General features: G+C 46.7%; 1 long non-coding RNA gene across 1 annotated transcript; it reads left to right on the forward strand.

Moving 5' to 3' along the window:
- Positions 1-265: 265 nt before the first annotated feature.
- On the forward strand, positions 266-2,844 carry LOC134480064 (uncharacterized). The gene is made up of 3 exons (XR_010054197.1): positions 266-912; positions 1,286-1,435; positions 2,700-2,844. It is a non-coding gene; the product is annotated as an uncharacterized LOC134480064 (long non-coding RNA).
- Positions 2,845-7,189: the final 4,345 nt, after the last annotated feature.

The raw sequence follows: 7,189 nt of genomic DNA on the forward strand, positions 1-7,189 counted from the left end.
TCTCCGTGACCTGGAGCAGGTCGTGGGAAGTCTGTCTTCACCTGAGCAGGGTCCCTCTCAAGGATAACACAAGGCACATAAGATAGACATCTGGCCTGGGGTGAACGCTTGCACAGAGCCCCTGGAAGGAAGAAGTGTATGTCACGTGGTCCTCCCCTGTATTTGAAGAGGACTCAGTTCTCAAAGTGCTTTGAAAATCGGGGGTGGAGGGGTGGTGGTGAAGGGGAAAGGGGCAGAGATAGCACCCCAGTGAGCTCTTGGACCACCCAACCAAGGTGAACTGGGCTCAAGCTTCTTTGGGGAGGCAGACGAGGCTGCAGGAGGCCATGTGAGTGGCATCTGCATATGTCCAACCACTGCCATTGTCTCTGTTCTAGATTAATTAGATGCTGGTTTGTCTTTAGCAATTTTGGAATACCCTTTACACCCCAGGTGCTCAAAGCAACCTGCTTGGAAATAGCATAAATTATGGGGCCCAGAGAACATGTTCCAGAGCACGGGCCTGGGTTTCTACATTATTACATCATTTTAACTACGCCTCTACCCTCTTCCCCAATTACAAGTGGCAAGGGAGGAAGACATAATTATTGGGAACACATCTCTGAAGACAAATCAGATGCCCTAGCCCTCTGTGACTGTTTTCTGTTGATGTTTGGATTGTGAGCCTAGCCTTTAATGGCTGAGCCATCTCTCCAGCCTGTACTATTTTGTATATATATCAGCAAAACCTGACATTATATTCCTGATTCCTGAAAGACCTCTTGTTTGGTTGAAAATAGCCTTTGAGCCCATGCTCTAGAATCTAGAATTTGGAGTCTAGATACTTACTCAGGAAGTCACAATGGGCCTAGGGATCTGCATGTTAGCAAGATTCTCCAGGGCTGCTAATGCTGGGAGTACTGAAGGCTGGTGGTAAGGCTCATTGGTGTAAGCACTGGCATGCATAAGACTCTGGGTTCAATATCTAACACTGTACGGTGGCAATCATCGCACACACTTATAATCTTAGTACTTGAGAGGTGGAGAAAGGAGGATCAGAAGTTCAAGGTCAAGACTACCTTGAGCTGTATGAGACCCTGTCTCAAAAAAAAATTTAAAAAACCAAACAACACACGCACATGCACACACATGCACACACATGCACACACATGCACACACACGTATATACATATGTGCATACAAATGCATACATAGACAACTTTGGCTTCTGTTCTTCAGGCAGTGATAGGTTTATGAAGCAAACCAGGCCTATTAAATCACCGCCCCTTCTTTTAAAATCTCTCAGGATTCACACCTTGGGGGAAAGCAGAGAGTTTCCTTGGCAACAGATGACTAATTTAGAAGTCCCTGTGAACAGGTGGGAGACAGGAAAGGACATGAGAAGCAACACATCCGTAGGTGCCAAGTTTAAACAACAAGCTCCCGACAGACTCAGGTACACACAATGGGGGTGGATGAGTGGGGTTGTTCAGACAGACATTACAGGCCAGGAGCTACGTTCTGTTTGGAAGGAAGGCAGCTAATGAACCCTTAAGAGCAGGCTATTCAAAGCTTTTCTCTGAAGCTAATGGTGGTGGTGGTGGTGGTGGTGGTGGTGGTGGTGGTGGTGGTGGTGGTGTGTGTGTGTGTGTGTGTGTGTATGTGTGTGTTTGTGCCAAAGACAAATTTTATTTATCATCCCCAAGAACACAATCCACTCTATTTGAGGCCCTCCACTGCCCCACATTTGCCTGGAGCTCACCATTTAGGCTAGACCTGGGTGGCCAGCGGTCTCTAGAGATCCTCCTAGAATGTTGTGTTGGTCTCCTCAGCTCTGGGGTTACAAACTGATATAGGGTTACTTCCTTAAGATTATAGCACCATGCTCAACATTGTTTCCCATGGGTGCTAGGGATCAAACTCAGGCCTTCATGTTTGCAGAGGCAGCAGTTAACCTGTCCATGTCCTGTGTGCTTGAAAGTGGAGTCTTCTGTTGTAGAAATTGCCGTCTTCCTGGTGTTTACCCATCCAAGGCACAGTTGAGTCCCTGACTGTACAGTATCCTTAACTACACCAGCAGAATGTATATTCCCTTTGACATTTCATCTGGTCTTGTGAGCTGACCTTAGTGTCCCTTCACGGCAGAGACTAGAGCTCTGAGAGTTTAGAGGATCAGAGGCCTCATGGTAGGGCTGCAGTCATGGACTGTAAGCTGCTTCATGCATGGTAACTGCAGTAGGCACAGAGACTCCTAGTTTTTCCACACACTGTAACAACTTAGTAATACCTACTCCTGTCCCAGGTCAACTGAAATCAACTACCTGTGGGGCAACCAACTCATTTTAATTGTTAGCCAGGTTATTGTATGTGTGATGGTTAATTTTAATTGTTGCTTATTACAACCTAGAATTACCTGGGTAGAGTCTTTCATAGGATTTGTCTGGATCAGGTTGGCCTGTGGGCATGTCTGTGGGGGATTTTTTAAATGTTAACTGATTTGGGAAACTCAGCCCACTATGGGCAATACCATTCCCCAGTCAGGATATCCTGAACTACACGTAGAGAGAAACTGACCACTGACAAGAATGAATAAATTCATTTCTCTTTGCTCCTGACTATGTGTGTAACTTCAAGTTCCTGCTCTGACTTCCCACATCAATTGGTTATAACCTGGAATTATAAGCCAACTAAACTTTTTTTCTCTAATTTCTTTTTGTCAGGGTATTTTTTATCACAGCGGCATAAACGAAACTAGGACACTGACCTACACACTAAAGGCTGAGGATCTCTACAATGGGCTGTTCCTCATTCCTAGCCATGGGAGGGCCATTTGGGAATAAAGGCACTTCCTCTTACTCCAACAAATTATACTATTGATCTTTGATTCCTTTTCTCATCTCTATTCATCGGCCATGGCTTAACTAGGTGTAGCTCAACTATTCAAATGTCCAGGGATGATGGATGAAGGTGACAAGTACCAATGTAGACATCCTTCTGAATGATGCCCTTGACAAACATCAATAATTAGTATGGCACACAACTGATTGGGAAGCGTCCTCAGTGTTCCAACACAAGTCTAATCAGTCTTGGTCAAGTGGAGTTAGCCTCTTAGGGGAAGCCTGACAGAAGGGCAGGGATAATGGGGTGAAGCCTTCCTCCTAAGGTTAGGTCATGGAGGCTTGCTGGAGTTCCTTTATCTGGCTGTGGGCTCCTGATTTAGGTGGAGTAAGTGGAAGGACGATGCTAAGTATCTTTAACACAGTCAACTCGTTCATCTTTCTTAAAAACTGGGTGCTGCTTCCCACTGGTCCTTGCACTGACTTAGGGCAAGGATAGTTACTAAGCTGTGAAATGCCAGCTAAGATGGCTACATAGGCTTCTAAAGAAGTTGGCCTGTCAGTTTCCTCCCCCTTGAGCATGTTCTAGAAGTAATAAAAACCCATTCTTTCTTTGAGTGTATGGGAACTTTCCAGATGTCATTGCTCTAAAAGTCCAACAGCCAGCCGTGAGTAGGCTGACCCACCTGAGCCTGCTCCCTTTCTAAACTACACTCCAAATGTCCTTGATTGTGCTAGCTCTGGTCAAGGCTGTGCGTTGCTACTGGGGTTGTTAGAGCCCGTCCCTAGGCAGTGTTAGTGAGCCTGGCTCAACTACTTGCCCTCAACAAGCTGATAAAACAGACAACAGTGAAAAGCAAAAAACACAACAAACAAAACAACAACAATAACAACAACATATTTATTCAATGTGACTGCTTTAAGAAGAACAAAGAGGTTCAAGTCCATCTTTAGGGTCCCGACTTGAGGTTTTGGTGTAAATGAATCAAGTTCAGCCTTCCTGGTCAGGGTGTGGCCCTGCTCACCGTCATCATGGGCTCCCTGGCCTCTCTGGCATGGTGATCTGATAAGTTGCCAGCACCTTGGGATGTCTCTTTTCCCATAGATGAGCGCTCCGTCTGGCTGGCACCAGGCTTCAGTCCTTTCTCTCTCTCTCCCAGCATGGCATTCCTGGGAGAATTTCATTTCGTGGGGCCCAGTGTTTCGCAGTTTGATAATCAAGGGAAGAGTACAAGTGTCTCTTTAGAAAATCTCCGTTCCTGCTGGATGCTTGCCAGACCATAAGACAAGGCTCTGGTCCACACTGCTTTTGCTCTGACTTTCCTCAGGTTCTGATCACAACATCACCTTCTTCTCCTGAATTGGTCATCTCACTGTCACTGACTAAAATGTTCCTTCCTCCATTTCTGTTCCTGCTGCTGGACTGTGTGCACATGAAAGACCTGTACAAATGCCTCCTCTGCCCTGCACTTAGTTCCCAGCCCCAGCTGTGCAGGATCCATCACTCCCCTGACCGCCCTTGAACTTTTCTTCTCCTCCTTTACAGCCAAGGGGAACACAGGACTACAGACACTCCTTGATGGGACTACACCCCAACCAGAAGATGAAGGCACCACAAGTCAATGATGGGTTTAATACACTTAACCCGGCAAACAGCACAGCTTGGGCACACAATGCAGATTGTGGGCCCTTGTGGGTGTGTGCCCAGTTGGAGGCTGCAGTTCTTCGCCTCTGCGGGTGTCATCAGAGAGTACAGCACTGCATAGCACCAGGAGAGTACAGCACTGCATAGCACCAGGCTGGGAAGGGGTCAAACATTAGTGGTTCCTATTGATCATTCATTGCACCAATTGGAGATTGGGAGTTGAATTAGTAGAAGTCTGGGGCCTCTATTCTTAAGCATAGTCACATGCTAGGCATGCTCTAGGCTACTGCTTTTGGAATCTGGCTTTAAGATCACATCTCCTCATCGACATTTTATTTCGCCTACACATGGAGGCCTGAGGTTGATTTCAGGTGTCCTCTTCAGTTGCTGTCTTATACAGTGAGGGAAAGTCTCTCAGCTGAAACCCAGCTCACCAGTTTGGCTTGTCTACACATCCAATTTGCTCCAAGAATCCCCCTGTGTCCACTTCTCAAGCTCTGGGGTTTACAAGGCACCCACTCGATGTTTATATGTGAGCTATCGATCTGAACCCAGACTTGCTGGGCTAGCACTTTACCCTCTGATCCATTCCTCTGGCATCCCCATTTCATTAATGAGGAAGACGATCGTCTTCACAGTTCAATGACTGACCAAGGCAGCAGAGCTGGTAAGTATCAGAGACTACCTGTTCTTCGAGTTTCCGAGCTCTGTTCTTTATGGTCAGGGCAGAATTTCTCCTTGTCCGCCTAGGACATAGGATTTGAAGTCAGATAACTTAGAACAATTTAGGGCCCAGAACACCTATTTTGTTATTCTGTTCTTTTAGCCAACTTAATCACTTCGGGCCTTTGCTTCATCTGTAAAAGGGACAAAAGTAAGACCCGTCCTGCCTAAGGGAGAGTGCTTCTCCCCTGGGTGTGGCCTTTAGGGTGGGTGAGGCCTCCTCATGCTACTCACTATACCTCACAGTACTCAGCGGGCTTTAAATCCAGCACAGAAATCACTAAATAAATCTTTGTGTGCCTTCAAGGTGGCTGGGCAAATGAAGATGCTTGTCACCAAGCCTCATGTCCTGAGTTTGATTCCCGGACCCCATGGTAAAACTGGAGCACAGACTCCTGATAATTGTCCTCTAGCTATGTGTATGCATGGCGAGTCTTGCCTACCCCCAAGGCACACATTAAATCAGTACGTGTTTTACACGTCTCCGGAATTCAATTCAATGAAGTGAGTCAACAGGTTAGAAAAAAAAAATCGCAACATCTTCTTGGGGCCAAGTTTGATGGAGTGGGTTGTGGTGGTTCCACTCACTTGCAACTGTTTTCTTATTTGCTTTGTTTAGCAAATTCCTTCACAGTGAGCAGGGGAGGGAGCCTGGGAAGTCAAGGGAAGGGTGTGGGAAGATGCTGGAATGGGGAAGGAGCTGAGATTGTTGGGTGAACATATTGCTGTCTGTGTGGAGAATGTTCACAGCAGTTACAACTCTGGATGAATATGCATTAGCGGCGGCGCTGCAATTTGCCCGCGTGCGCCACGCTCCACTTGGAGACTTGGCAAGATGGGTAATTATCTCCACATTATGTGCCTTGTCTCTTTCTCTTCTTAATTAAGTAACTAATCTGGTGGAGGAGAGCTCTGTTTGTGTTTGTTTGGCAGGTGCAGCCTCGTGACAGTTGTCTGGAGAAGTTTCTTGGAAATTTATGAGACTTAAAAGCAAAAAAAAAAAAGAAAGAAAGAAAGAAAACCAAACTGCTCAGAGCTGAGTCGACCTGCCGGGGCCTAGGAGCAAGCATGAGAGGCAGGCCTCTCTTGAAGAACAAGGCAATGTGGTAGCCACCCATCTTACCAGGCTGGGCGGCTCCTGCTGGTCAGGCTTATCAGGGGTACTGATCTTCTAGATCCTCCTTGGGGCGGTTAGGAAACACATTGTTCCAATATGCAGGCTTTCATGGCTTTCTGTGGGAATAGGAGACAAGAGAGGACAAACCCACCGGTTCTTTCTACCATGACTCTATAAGATTCCTGCTTTTGAGTAGATTTTTTTTTTCTTCCCTCAGTCCTACTAAGCAATCTGTAAAGGAATTGATTAAACAGGCTAAACGCTGACTTCATAATAAATACTGCTCACATGGCTCATGGACAAAATCGCTGACTGAATGGTATATGGCTGACTGGATTGAATGACCCCAATGTCCCTGTCCGGTGACCCAAAAGGTGCTGTGTCCTGTCTGCAGCAATAGTCAGTCAGCAGGGTGCATGGGGCATCTCTTTGATGGCTTCTTCAGGCTGCACAGTGACAAGAGCTGGCTGTCCCAATAGGGTACAGAATGGTGTAGCCTTGTAGGGGTCCATAAATTAGTTGCAAAAGAGGCATGAGGACAAGCCTAACTTGCTAACGGGTCACAGGTCCTGGAAGATCAACTGAAGGCACTGTCAAGGAAGGACTCTCAGAGGCCTACCCACCGTGGATCCCAGATGATGTCATCTGACCAAACTTGGGTTCTCAATGAAGGCAGGAAGCTGAGGACCCCTCATCTCAAGCAGCTACCTTGGCCCAGAAGTCCTTGCCTTGAACTTTTGAGTCCTGGTTTTGATCTGTAATACAGGAAGGGCTTATCCTCTGTGTAACTGTGTCCTTCCCAACGTGCACTGGGTTAAGAAAACAGGCTGTCCAACTCCTAGTGGCTCATGTCAGGGAAATAGAGACACAATTCATCTTCCAAGATGT

Source organism: Rattus norvegicus, chromosome 8, assembly GCF_036323735.1.
Source record: "Rattus norvegicus strain BN/NHsdMcwi chromosome 8, GRCr8, whole genome shotgun sequence".
Lineage (NCBI taxonomy): Eukaryota > Metazoa > Chordata > Mammalia > Rodentia > Muridae > Rattus > Rattus norvegicus.